The sequence below is a fragment of the Triturus cristatus genome, chromosome 6 (genome assembly GCF_964204655.1).
Source record: "Triturus cristatus chromosome 6, aTriCri1.1, whole genome shotgun sequence".
Classification (NCBI taxonomy): Eukaryota; Metazoa; Chordata; class Amphibia; order Caudata; family Salamandridae; genus Triturus; species Triturus cristatus.
The window spans coordinates 1177096352-1177111628 of record NC_140589.1 but is presented as its reverse complement, the minus strand read 5'-3'; the positions used below and the strand labels follow the sequence as shown (position 1 = coordinate 1177111628).

At 40.4% G+C, this 15277-nt stretch overlaps 1 protein-coding gene across 3 annotated transcripts in view; it reads right to left on the bottom strand.

Annotated features, from left to right (window-relative positions):
• RGS17 (regulator of G protein signaling 17) overlaps window positions 1-15277 on the bottom strand; it is a 428374-nt gene that overhangs the window by 231522 nt on the left and 181575 nt on the right. For all 3 annotated transcript variants that reach the window (XM_085612101.1, XM_085612100.1, XM_085612102.1), the window contains one exon: window positions 10151-10222. The gene's annotated coding sequence lies outside the window, so the exon portion shown is untranslated. The remainder of the gene's footprint in view (window positions 1-10150; window positions 10223-15277) is intronic.

The following is a 15277-nucleotide window of genomic DNA, read 5'->3' as shown; positions in this document are numbered from 1 at the left end:
CAGACATTCTCACCAATAAGCAATTAGTATCGGAAGAGTTCGGGAGTTTCCTTAAGAAATGGGCATAAAACAGAGCAGGACACCTGTATATCATCCTTGGGTAAATGGTCTCATTGAGCACTTCAACCATGTGCTAGGCGAGAGTGTACAATTGGCATTGTCAAGCAACACTTGTTGCAGAAAACAGGTTAAAGAGATGCTATGGAACTACAGAACTACCCCACATTCTGCAACAGGGGTGACTCCATTTAGTTTGTTGAAGGGAAGGTTGCCTTGCATGGTGGCTGTGCCAGCATGGATGGCAAGATGTGGTCAGAAAGAAATCAAAAATGAGAGACCGCAAACAAAAGTGGAACAGTACAAGGCACATTATGAGCACAGAAACAATGAGAGAGTGATTACAGCAAGCAGGAAGTTTGAGGAAGGAATGTTGGTGTGGGTATGTACTGAGATCATTTTCAAGAAAGTGAGTTCCAAGCTATCAAACCTAAGAAAGTGGTGGAGGTGCGAGAAAATTTACTCATGTTGTCAAATGGTGGAATGCCAGGAGGGTGACCACTTGCTGTGAGGTTGAACAGCAAGAATGGATGAAAAGATGCAGTCCAAATGGGAGTGAAGTCAAGGAGGAAGGGTTGTGCAAAAGGGAGCCTAGAATTTGGGGCAAGGCACAACCATTGTGGCACAAACATTATATATGTGCTTAAGAAATTGCTTGAGTTCCTGTTTTAAATGAAATTAGTTAAGGAAGGGGGATATGTTGTATTCTATTATGCTTAATGTCATTGAAATAGAGCTTTAAAAGGCAGCTTGCATTCACTGAGCTGAGCGCAGAGCTGGTTGGCATTAAAAACTTGTCTTCCAAAGATTTCAACACCTTTTGATTCTCTGTTTGGAGTAGTTGGGATTGGTGTTCTTTGCAGATGCCTGTACCACCAATCTTTCAGGGGAGCAGTGCTGAGGTAGAAACGCGAGATTGACAGGGTGATGGTGTTGCGTAATTTGATAGTTGATTGATGGGCCACAGCTAGGTTTGGCTCATGCTCCCAATAAGGTGTTGTTAACTGGCAGCAGGGTTTCAGAAGAGGCTTGCCTCGGCTGGAGAACTTCCGTCAAGACGTTAACCTTCACCTTCAAGGCAGAGAGCTGGATGTCAAGGACTTCAGCCTCCCTATGCATTATCATGTCTTAGGAAACAGATTCTTCTGTGGATTGCCTTGGGGAGAAAAAGAAGGCTAATTTCAGGGGAGGTAGCAAGACGATGAGCCTCCTGGAAGTCATCATATCAGCTGTCGGCTTTATAGAGCTGAGCGAACTCATCACCTGTATCATACTCATTATCCAGTCCCCGCTGAAAAGTAAATGCAAGATGTTTTTGTCTTCTCTGTGGAGGTGGTTAGAGCAGGCAAAGGAAGTGGCGCCTCAACTGTTGACCGCACAACGTTGACCGAGGTCGGACTAGCAGCATCTCAGAGTCTGACAGTATTATTTGTCACCTTGTTTGGTGATGGAGCCAGAGGTGTCATAATGGCCTCGGAGGATCCAACTTGTGCCAAAGGTGATCCTGTCTGCAGTACCCCAGGTGAAAGGCTTCTTGGCTCCTTGCGGCCCAAAGGCACACCAGTGGAAGTCAGCAAGGATCCTAGGAACCAGAGCATGGCTGCACAGACCTCTTTGATCTAATGTTGGGTGGCAGACGGCCCTGGCAACTGGTGTTTTCTGAAACCAATAGTGAGATCAGCTCCAAAGATGGCCAACTCTGTGAGTGAGATTGAAAACCACAGCACCACTCAGGCAAATGCAAGTGGTGAGATGGGGTCAAGTCCCGCTTAGATTTCTTATGCTTCTATTTTGACTTACCAGACGATATAGATCACAATGAAGACCGACGTTGCGAGCAATTGCGATCACTCCTAAAGTAGGACTGGGACCGAGCCTTGGACCTGGAACTAAGCCTGGGTGGAGTTCGCATGCAAAAAAAACTCTGCAGCACTACGCGGAGCCCCGCAAGCAGCAGAGTGCGATAGATAAATGCAATTCGCAGTGATTTTCAAGGCCAGGTGCTTGTCCACACTGTGCAATCATCCTGAACAGCACCATGCACAGCACAAGTGGGCGCTGCTTCCTTTCTGCTACTCAAGTAGATTTTTACTCAAGCTGCAGCTTTCTCAATGCGAACAGACGGCTTCTCAACGTGAGCAGTTACGAGCATACGCGACCACTCTCAATAAGAAATCTGACCGCCCGCTTTGAGAAATCTCGCTGGGAGATTGAGTCTGGCAATCGTAAACACAGAAAAATCTTGTTGGGAGGTGGATTTTCCTCGCTTGCGCTTGCCAACTTAATATTGATGAACAGGAGCGTGGGGAAAAACTCAGCGAGCACTGTGTAACGCGGAATGCGGAAAACTCCGCAAACTCCACGAGGGGAGAGGTGTTCACAACTCAGACTTATCTGGAACACAACTTAGAGCGATCTTGGCGAAGAGTCTTCAAATGCTTGGAAATGTAAAGTTTGGCCTCGCAGTCCCGGATGGCTTTCATTTTCATAGACATGCATTCACTGCAGGCCTTGGAGGAACTACTTGACCTCAAACAGCACAGGCACAATTGATGAGTATCTGTCACAGACATTTGCTTGCGATAGTCCCTAAAGAGCTTAACATGTGCGTATTAGTGGGAGACATCCCTTTCAGACTGTAGACATTTAGAAAAAATATCAAGGTCAGGAGTCTTGGAGAGATGGAGCTCCAGATCTGTGTCAGAAGGCGCAGATAGAAAAGAACGGATGTTAGGGTGTGGGAGTGGTGCCTCCACACATCATTTCTGGAGTGGAACGGAGTTGGTGTGGAGCCACATGGTACCACCTACTGGCACACAGAGGTATTGCTGAAACATTTTCAGACCCAGTCTAATGCCTGGAGAATATTCAAAAGGTGAGGAATCTAAGGATATAAGTCTCTATCAGAAAAATAAGAAGGGTAAAGAAATTTGCACCATTTAGAAAGTACCACACATCTGTCTTTGGGTAATTTTTATGAAACATATCTTGAAGATAGAGTTGTGCTATGAATATAAACTAAGTATAATAATGTGTTATATTTAACTGCTGCCTCGTAAATATTTTTCTACCCTAGATTCAGAAAGTGTGCATTGTCTGAACATTACAGAAAAGTAATGAAGGCCTGTGTTGCAGCCCGCAGAATGATTCAACCACACTGTGCTGACATCGAAAATCACTCTAGAGAAAGCAAAACAAAAGGCTTCTGGTTTTTGGATGTAAACCTACATTTACAGCATAAAGTGGCACAATTTATGACTGTCAGGTATCCATGAAAGGCTACCTAAAAGGTGCAAATGTATTTAGTACAGCATTGTATGCTAAGCCTCCTTACAATTATGTAATGCAACAGTAAAACTTAAGCAACGGATGGGAAGTGGGCAGACAAGCCTTGAAGATATAATCATATAGGGCCACAATTTCTTTTTAACCTACTGCTGTACCACAAATAAATAAATACATAAATAAATACATAGATAAATATAGATGCTGATTTGAGGAACTTGTGATCTAAATGCAAACAAATTCTGCCTAATTAATCGACTTCTGCTATCCAAATTAAAAATTGCACTGAGTCAGAAATTGCATTAAGTCAACTCCAGGCATTCCCTAAACAAATGCAGTCTTCAAAATGTTTAATTACTGTCACACACTGTAAATGTTTTGGCAGACGCTGAAACATAAGCGTGTGAAATTAATTCCAAATATTGTGAAATAATATGAGCATTTTCAAATTATGAGCTACATCATCGAAGTCTGCACATGTACACAGGTCTATATAAACATTGAGGCTCCAATGGGCTATGTCTGAAGTATGGTTAGATAAATAGGCGTGGTGCTTGTGGCTGTAGATCCATTTTACAAACACCGGAATAGTCTAGCATCTGGTATGTCTACTGACTAATGACTTTCAGGAATTTTTAAAAATAGGGTCTCTAGTTGGCAGTATGCACACTGTCCAAGTAGAGACCCTCCCTCTAGTCAGTGTGAGGGGATCACATAGCTAAGATAACCGCTGCTCACCCCCTTGGTAGCGTAGCATGAGCAGTAAGGCTTATCTCAGAGGCAATATGTAAAGTATTTGTACACACACACACACACTAAAAACACAACAAAAGGACTCTACACCAGTTTAGACAAATAGACAAAATGTAGCTGAGTAAAACAAGGCCAAAATGATATAAATCGCACATACACAAATAAAGATAGGTCTGGAGCAAAAAAAAGACAAGGAAAAACACGCCAAAGATGCCTGGTCCAACAAAAATTCACAGTTTTCAGGATAACTCTGGAATGCTGAGCCAGTTGCAGTTTTACTTTGTCCACCTCACACCAATCCCATTGTGTGGGGCTTACTGAAGATAACAGGTAGGCTAGTTGGCCCCTATGGACTCCCAGCAGCGAAGGGGACTTCAATCCCCATCCAAGAGCACACCAAGGGAGCATTTGCAGAGTGGTGAGCAAAGGGGGCCTGGCCTGCTATGAGAACTTAGCAATTATGCTGTGTGGGACTTACTGGAGGTAATAGGAGGGGTAGTTGGCCCCCAAGGATGTCCTTGGGGGCCAACTGCCTCTCCTGTTACCTCCAGTAAGTCCTACACAGTGGGATTGCTAAAATGTCTTTGGAGGCCACGCCCCTCTTTTTCTACCCCTCTGCAAACACACCTCCTGGCACACTACTGGTTGGGGGATGAAGTCCACTTTACTCCTGAGGGACTTTGGGGGCCAAGAAGCCCTCCTGGTACCTCCTGTAAGTCCTACACAGTGGAATTCCTGAGCGCTGGTCAGAGGCCCGGGCCCGTTTCTGCACTAGGGGTGGGTGGAATTAGCGAAAGTGCCTTTCGCAAAATATCGCGAAACGGCACAAAATCTCCGCGATCACGCGATATTTCGCATGATCGCGGAGATTAGTGCTTCCAGTTGGGGTTTAATTTTTGTGACAGGAGCATCGTGCCAGAATGAATCCTGCCCTGCAAGAAGATGCCACTGTTTTGTGCAATACCTCTACTCAACTCGAGTACTTTCTACTGGCTAATCAGTAAGTGCTACCTCGTTGGGTAAATGTATAGTGCTTTTCCTACACTACAGCTGCGTAAAGGGCCAGAAGAGTTGTCTCCAGTGGCAATATGTGTCTGTAACTTTGCCACCGCGCCGAAAGGCGCTAGGGTCCCTTGAGTGAGGGGACCATCATAGCGGGAAATGGGCGGGAAGAAGTTGCATAAAGCAAGCTAGTGTGTTTGGAGCGGGGCCTAACGGGCAGGGCTTCTAGGCCAGTTCACATGCCTCGTGTTTATAAAGGGTCAGAGCAGTGTCTCTGAGGCAGACAAGGAGAAAGAACCGCCTTGGCACAGGAACTACACGAGGATTGCGATAGAGTAAATCAAGGATGCAAAGACCACCGTCAAGGATTACAGCTATCATTTCAGGGTGGAAATGGGGAGAAGGCACATATGCTTAACCACGCTCACAAATTCTACACGAAGATTGCGCCTGAGAAAATGAAGGATGCAAAGACCACCAGATGTGTGTCTGTAACATTGCCACGGCGCCGACGGCCCTGGGGTCCCTCGAGTCAGCTGTCCATCATAGTGGGGGAAAGGGCAGGAAGACGTTGCCCACCGCTGGTGTGTGTGGCGGGGCTTCCATGCAGTTCACATGCCGCTTGTTTATAAAGGGCCAGAGACCGATCAGAGCAGCAGACGAGGAGACAGATACTCCTGGTGTCAGGAACTACTAGAGGATTGCGCTCGAGAAAGTCATGGCTGCACAGAGCTCCATCAAAGATCACAGCTAATTTTTGACGGTAGATATGGGGATAAAAGCACACCTGCCCAGCCTCGACCTAGCTCCCGAATGTTTTGTGCTGATTAATGCGTTACTGAATTTGAGCTTCAACTCGGGCCCCTGCTTTATTTATATCTGTAAGTGCTTCCTGTTGAGGTTTAATTTTTGTGACAGGAAAGGACTCAAGGCGACAATTTGCGTTCCCTCGCGGATCGCGGAAATGTCGACATTTTCGCTTTCCGTGTGTAACGCGAAAATGTCGAATTGTCGCAATTTCCACGAGCGGAACGGAAATTGTCGCCCACCCCTATTCTGCACCACTCTGCAAACGCCACTACTGCATTATAGTTAGAAATTAGCATTGAAAATCCTTTAGAAATTCACTGAAAAACCATAGGTTTCAGGGATGTTATAGTTAGAAATTAGCATTTAAAAAACCTTAGAAATTCACTGAAAAATCATAGGTTTCAGGGACGTTATAATTAGAAATTAGCATTTAAAACACTTTAGAAATTCACTGTAAAAACCACAGGTTTCAGGGACGTAATAGTTACCATACCATAGCAATTCGGCTGTTATAGTTAGTTGAGCTAACTATAACTCACGCACAGGCTTGTAGGGCTAAAAGCATTCTTTCATTCTGTTAGTATGGTTGATGGAACCAATGACTTTCAGACACAAGCCAAACCAATATCAGGAGTGACAAGTTTGATGTGAGATAACCACAGCAACAATGATGCACTCTTCAACTTATTCAACTGGTCTTAAAGATCAATTATCCTATGAAAATGAACCTAGCTAAAGATAAAATTGGTGACCTAAAGCTAAAAATCAATCATGGCTAGTCTGTGACTTTAATTGTAACAAAACCGATGGTGTACGTTTAGGAATTCAGGCCAGAGATAGTTGAAAACATTTTTCTGCCAAGAGTAAATTAGTGTAGCTCTGAGTGTAGCCACAGAGTTCACTTCCAAATGAAGCAGGAGACTTTGTAGACAGAAGCTTTCAATGCCTTCCATTCATGGTGTCCACCAAATTTGGAGTGCAATTTCTATAAAGGCAATAGTTCCTAGATTTGGAAGATATAACATATAATCTAGCATACTCAGATCTGATAATAAGATCAACCAATTTCAGACAGTCAAAGCAACTTGCTTTTTCTAAGTTTTCCACCACTGTCTAGAATGTGTGTATCAGGATCAATACGGACCAAATAGCATTAGTTTTCTTTTTGTTCGATTTATTTCAAGTTGCCTCCTCGGATAGGATAGATAAGATAAGAATTTATCTACAAAGCCCTGGAGTCTCCTCGATCCATGCCTGAAGCAGTGGCCTAACATCGGGGTCATTGAATACTAGCATCTAAAATTCTTCTTCTTTGTTTCCCTCCTGTTTTTCTGGGTATCTTCACATCTTTTCAACACTGTTTATAGATTTGTCCTGGAAACTGTTGTCTCCTACTGGTATGAATGATAATGGAAATGTATTTCTCTTAATATGTAAAACTGGATACTGTTTTGTAATTATATTTCATAATTTAGCATATAATATAATCTCATTATTTACATTATGAGGATATTTGGGTTGTTCTATACTTGGCAGATCATATGACTTTAGGATGGTTCACAACAAAAATAATTTAAATTCAAATCATCATGGTCCCTCAGTGTTACTGTATATCCATATGTTTTGTCAAAAAGAGCATAAGTCTGAACAAATCCAACAAGCTCTTTACACGTAACTAGCAAGGACACAGTATAATTCAATCAGCAATAATCAGTGATTTAATTACGAAAAATAAATAAATAAAAGATCTTATAGAACGGAATTTCACCAGGTAACCTGATAAATTGGACAACATTTCATCAGCAATTGTGTATTCTATAAATATATAAATATGCCAGGCAGCTTGGAAAATGTTTAAAAAAAATATGATAACCTTCGAATTGACACTGAAACTCAACACTACTTCCAAAATTTTGTTTACAATCTATGCAAAATGCAGCTCATAACAGACAGTGTTAATCATGTTCTATGTTTGTAAATTATTAAAAGTCATAAAATATGGTTGCAGAAAATGCCCTTATTTTTCTCTGAATATTAATAGCAGTAATTCAAGAAATCATTCTAGCATTGAAGGGATGTCACAATCTCATACATTAACATCCAAAGTAACCAGACAAGGATTCATCAGCGTCTTTTGGACAAAATGTAATCTATGATATGCCATATAGGAGCATTTTACTAAAAAAAGATAACTGCTTGTAAAATCAAGTCAGGTGGGACTTTATTGATATACAGCTCTATTAAAACGTTTATGGATAACACAAAATTGTCTCTCAAAAATGAAGACTGACATTAACCAAGGCATGAGATCTGTGTTCATGGGATGCCATGCTGAGGCCAGTCCATCTTACAATTGTGAATGTATGATGAACTATTTTCATGAACTGAAATACTACTCCAGTTGATTATTTATTGTTCTATCCCTGAATGTTACCCTATACTGGTACTATAATCCAGACATTCAATAGTTGATTAGTTGAAGAAATTAGGTCAATCTCTAATATTGATCTGAAATATCCGGTTACTGTTCATTATTTTAAGAATCATGATTACATGGTAAATTATCTGCATTTTTATCACTTTTATCAAAAGCCTATGCATCTGCATAATCCGGTTAAATATCATGTACAGTGGAGGCATTCATACCAAGGAAAGCCTACAGGCTATATTTAGAGTTTAGATGGGCAGAAGCACTGTCATAAATTGGCAGTGCTCGCTCCACTCCAAAATGATGGTCCCTCTAACTCATTTAAAGTTAGAGGACTGACGTGCTTTCTGACAGGTGAGCCTCAACTGTTTCTTCCATCAGAAATCTTGACCAATTGTTCTTCAATCACTGGATCAGAGTCATAGTGGTGTTCAAGCCCCCTTTTTAAGAGGTGGTTGACGATCACTGATTTTCCATGCTTGACGGCAAGGCAGACCCAGGCTAGGAAAAAAAGTAATGGGCAGACTTGCTAGAAGAAACATTTAGATTTTTGTTTTCCTGGATCAAACTCCCACTTTGAGAGTTTGTTTCAGTAACATAAAATAGATTGCTCAGCAGGGGCAAACAAACATGCCACATGCTTAGCATTATCCTCCACATTCAGTGTCTTTGTATGTCGTACATGCAATAGATGCACTGGCGGATGCACTAAGGGCGCTGAGATTCCCATCAGGCAGGAGGGGATCTCTAACTGCGGTGTGAGATCCTCTACCAGGGAAGCAGATACCAGGGCATGTTATGAATTGGTGGGTTGTCAGGTGGGTCACTAAATTCAAAATAATCCCATACATCTTTACCTTCGTAGAATTCATTTGATTCATGCATCATCCATGAGTTTGTGATTGTCCAGAGTTATCCTGGCCAATAGGTTTATGGTACAGTTTTTTTAAGTTTAATTAACTTCTAGGGATAAACATGAAAATTAACAATAATGCCCCACTAGGAGCTGGACTATCAAGATTATAAATTGATTTGACATTAAATGAATTTGTTCTCATGGCAGACTTCATTGTATTTTTAAAAAAGTTCATTATGTTTTGTGAGAAGTCATTTACAAACATGCTTCAAAAGTACTATTTGGGCAATGTGGGTTGGAATCTGATTGGAATGTAATCTGCCTTTGAAAGGAACAATGAGGTTTTCTAATAATAACATTGATCATTGTTGCATTTTCAAAGTTACTGATGCTTACTTATGCTACGTTCAAGTTTTATAGGCATACATGTATATTTAACCACATATGAAAATAGATTCATTTTATTAGACTTTTGAGGAAGTATTACCTATGTCTTCATTTGTCAAAAAACATGTACATAAGGGACTTCAAGTCAAGTACTAATATTTGGGACAGCTAAAATGATCAAACAAAGATGACAATTGTTTTGCAATGAATAGACACATGGATTATGGAGCCACAGACTGTTTCTATGCTTTTAACATCAAATAAAACACAAATATACAGATTTTAATGTCAACCTAATTTAGCTGGGTATGAAATGTACTCTTTATGGGTTGTATATGTATTGAAGTCACCAGCTCAGCCACTGAAATGTTAAAACTCAGACACTGTGTCGTATTCCAGAGGATTGTAGACTAGATATTCTTTTTAAGTTATTTATCATTTACAGCAATGTATGTTAAGGTAATGCTTTATAATACTGGGTTACAGGGACAGATCTGCTATACAAGGAAAAATGTCTAGGCTGGAGCACGTAAGGCCTGCTTTGAAAACATTCATTTGAGATATTTTCTTACCCATCGGTTGTGAACAAGTGACCTTTTAAATCTCTTCTTTTGTTCAGTCTTCTAAACGTTTTATTGATGAATCTATAAGAAAAATAAGAGCCAAATAAAATCTTAAACATATCCTCTATAAAAATATATAATATATACTATATAAATATATAAATAAATATATACATATATATATATATATAGATACATGTATATATATATAGGGAGAGAGGGAGTGAGAGAAACACATATATAAGAAACAATTAAACTCTTAAACCTATCATATGTATGTATATATATATATATTCACTGAAAAAATAGGTTTCACACACTCGCGCGCGCCCACAATCCACTGCTCATGACGTCACATATTACATCACTCATGACATGGTCAGTGGCATCACTCATGACATCACTGATGACATCATCCTTGTGATAGAGTGGCGGTCGCGCGAGTTATAGTTATCTGAACTAACTATAACGGGGGAATTTCATTGGTTTTTTACGAGTGAAATATCCACCTAACTATAACATGTGTGAAACCTATGGTTTTTTAAGTGAATTTGCAAGGTTTTTTAAATGCTAATTCCTAACTATAACGTGTGTGAAACCTATGGTTTTTTCAGTGAATTTGTACGGTTTTTTAAATGCTAATTTATTTATGTATTATTTTTTTTTTTATATATTTGTTTTACAATAAACTATGTATTAAAATTTGTTAAATTTTTTTTGGGGTTTTTCACCGTGCGCGCACCCCCGCGATTTAAAAAAAAAAAATATATATATATATAATTTTCTGCCTTCGGGGTCCTTCAGGGACCCCTGACAAAGGCTAGGGGGTCAGGAACTCTCTACCCTGCCCCCTTTTCACGTTCGCCACCTTCCTTTTTCACTCTCGCACTGAAAACAAACAAAATGGCGGCCGACACTTCCTGATTTCGACCGATTCAAACGTTGACTAACATGTAAACCACCAATCAGAATTATGCTCGCGCACGTTAAGGTGCTCGCACGGTGCGCGCACGGTGCTCGCTTATAGATATTTATATGCTTTTAAATGCTATTTTCTCAGGAACTACTGAACAGATTGACACCAGACCTGCAAAAGGCACTTCCCTGACCTGAGGACTACCTCTCTGCCAAATTTCAAGTAATTCTGTTCAGCCGTTCGGGCTGTACCTTCAACTAAAGGTCCTATGGAAAAATGCATAGGGAAAATGCGTTTTGGGATCCCCCTTTTTTCTCGGCCCCCGCTTGACGAATCACCCCGAGACTTTCAGGGTAGGAGCTGAACGGAGCGCCCCATTAGTTTTGCAAATTTCGCGAGGATTCGTCAACCGGCGCCAAAGTTATTCAAAATAGAATTTTCAGATTTCCTATGGAAACTCGGTCCTAACTATAACTATCTACTGGCGACCGCCAGTAGATTATATATATATATATATACATACATATATGTACACACACACATTCCTTCATTTTAGTATGGAAACATGTCACTTGTAGGTTTTGCAGGTCAGCAGTACAGCGCACTGCTCTACCTTCGATTTACACTATAACTGTAATTTGTTCATTCTAAGCCATAATACACTTCAAGAACAATATCAAACTACCCCATTAATTCTCCTAATGAGATGGTGTTGTAAAATGTACATATTAACCCCTTCGACGCGCATGACGGAACGGTTCCGTCATGCACGTCGGTTGTGCTGTGCGCATGACGGAACCGTTCCGTCATGGCCCCGCCCGCGCACGGAACCTTCAGCATGGCGCGGAAATCCGCGCCGCGCTGAAGGGGTTAAACGGCATGCCTGTACATATTTCATTTAATGTGTGCATGCCCCATTAAACAATACTTCAATTTTTACCTGTAATTTCAAATTCAAGGACAGTATTACATAGTAGTACAGACATAAGCAAACCAGATTATGAGTAAAATTACATGCTTTAAAAAATGAATATCCCCATTAAATATTAGTTTTGTTCTAGACTGCAAGAAAGATTTAAGTGGGGCCAAACACCGCTGCACAGAACATAATTCACAGTAAAGAGTACATTATATATAATATAATATATTCTGAAGATTGCCTATTTAATGAGTTGTTTGTTAATAGATTTTATGTTATGTCATTCTGTTTAGTATTCTGTAGGTCTCATGCTTTCAGAACAGTTTGCAATAGGTACTTCCTTCGTTTTGATAAGCCTCTGCAGTCAAACCGGTTAACTGATAGAATAAATAAGCAACAGAATTGTCACAGTGTATTCAATGTTTGACTCTAAAATATGCAGTGATCTGTACACCACCAATCTGAAAAATTGAAGAGCTGACTCAGCTTTTTATTATCCTGAGGTGGGGTATAATATTATTTTTATTATATTAATAATATTATTATCATTATTACTATTATTATTAGTATTACTTACAGATAACCTACAATATGCCTGAGTTTCCGATTCTATCACACTAAATAAAATGTTCAGATCAGCAGATTGCTGTAGTGTGATTCAGAAAATGTATAAATAGTAGGTAAATTTGGTCCCAACTCTATGGAGTTCCAAGGGCAAATAGAGAAGCAAGGTTAAAGAGTGAGCTGATTTATAAGGTCATTGAACTTCGATGTGACTTGCAATATGCTTCTTTTATGTGTGGTATGAGTGAGCTTTATTACTACTAATATAAAGGGCTATTTTTTCATTTATAACCCCAGGGAGGTGGTGGTCCCTGGGGCCGGGTGGTCGGCGGCCCCCCACATTAAGATTGCCATGAACCCCGGAAGGTGGTGGTCTCAGGGGTATTTTTGCTCCCTTGAGGGGGACCTGTGTGCCCACCTCCATTTTTATTATTAAAGTCGGTATGCCCCCGGGATCTGGCCCACCCGGGGGCTACAATTATGAGTTGGAGGCCGCAGTTCATTCACAGCGATATCTGCATATATTTGCGAATTTCGCTGTGAATTAAAAAAATTAATGCTTTTTTGCCCTGCCAGGGTCCCTGCGGAACCACAAGACCTCAACAACAGAATCAACTTCCACGTACCCAACAGAAACCTCTGATCTTATAACCTAGCACTGGCTGAAACTCAGTGCATCCACAGAGCCAGAGCAGGCTCTCTCACATCGCGGCCAAGACCTGGAACGAGCTACTGGCAGACATCAGCCGCGCCTCCTCCCTGAACACCATCAGGAAGACTCTCAAGACCTGGCTCTTCGGCTAACCAGACCTGCGGATCCCCACTCCCCCCTTCAACGCCTTGAGACCTTCACAGGTGAGTAGCACGCTTACAATTCCCTGATTGATTGATTGACAAGACCAAGGCTATACTTACCCTGCCCCCTTTTCTTTTCTTTATTTTTTTTCGGCTGACTGTCAGTGAAAGATTTTCATTTTAAACTCTAAAAACGACTGAAATCCACTAGGTATAGTTAGCTCAAGGAACTATAACTTGCGACCCTTTTCTCTTCTGTTCCTTGTGTGTAAGGCTGGGGAGGTCTTATCTCAGACCCTTGCTCAGTGCTTGCAGAACTCGCATAGTCAAGAATGCTGTGAGCCTGATGCTGGATATCAGCAGTATGACCATTTTAAGACTGCCATTCAATACTTAAATAAACACTGAAAACAAGGATGGTGAGTAATGTAGACCATTTCTAGACTCTAGACAGACCACAGGGATCTTGCATCTATTGTTTTATGGAAATTCAAAATTGCATTTTGTTTATTCTTTTAGCACATTTTCATGTATATGCAAATTAACAATGTACTTGGTTGAGACAGTGGAATCAAAGTTTCTAATGAACACTTTGCTGTCATTAAAAGCAAATATACGTTTCTCACAATATTATGTTTAATGACTCTTCAAGTTTGATTTAGAAGTTGATAAAGGCTGTTTTCTATAGTGAGTTTACATCTTTGCCTACAGCATGAAAGAAGATTACTCCATCAGAAATGGTGAGTTTGGAGTATAAGAAAGATAAGTTGGAGGTAATATATAATTGAATGGTCTCATTTGTTTAAATCTTTGTCTACAGCAAAGAAGAACTTGACTACATCAGAAAAGTTGAGTTTGGATTGTCAGATAGATAAGTTGGAGGTAATACATATGTGTAAAGCCTCATTTGAGGAACATGGGTAAGGACACAAGGGGTCTATAATCCATGAAAAAACTCAGATACTCGAAAGAGAAAAATTAAAAGGTTTTTTGGCACTCATGACTGGGTATCTCAGGGAAATTGTTGAATTACTGAGGTGCAGGGCCATGAGTACAAGGATTTCCTCTATGAAGATCCGAATGTATTGCCATTTTTTAGTATCTATTCTAACCTATTTCAAAAGAACACATTGAACCTAAATTACAGTCTTCAGTGTTATTGTCAAGTGGATCTCTATACCCAAGTATTTTGTAAAGGACATATTCCTTGACCTAAATATTCCTTCAGAGGTCCAACTGGCTGTTTACTTTTTATCTGTCAATGAAGGTCTGGGACCTGATTGTTTCCTAGCTATATTCTATATCTAACAGGCACAAGGGTGATCATAGATAAATCCTGGGAATCTACTGCTCATGTAACTATCACAATGGTTGAGTCAATGTTATGCTCATTCGGAAATCGTAGAAAGAGAAAAACTACACAGAAAACAGGACCATCATAGTACTTAATGAGAGTACAAAATGTTTTTAAAGATATTAGACATCTCTTTAGCTCATCACTTGGTGGACATAGCTCATCTAGACAAATCCAGTCTTGTAAAATCCCTCTGTATTTTGGGCATTAGGGAATCAGCGAATGCACCTGACATAGCACATAGGGAGGGTATACTTTTTTTTAGGTACTAACCTCAGATGTTGTAGAAGTTTTTGATTAGATAAACCGGTTGTTCATGGAGAAAGTGGTCTCAGATTTCGGCCAAAGACACCATTTGACTTGAGTAATTTCATGTTGGCAACTAATTAGTGCTTTTAATGGACATACATTTCTGATGGGAGAATACCAGTACTCTGCCATTAGAAATATCTGTCCATTTAAAGAACTGTCAAGAGTCAAACTGAATCAAATAAAGTCAGAGTTAATAATAGCGCTTATGACAGAATCCTCTTTAATTGCTGAACATAGCAGGGCTGTTCACTTTCCCCTACAACATTTGTTCTTGTC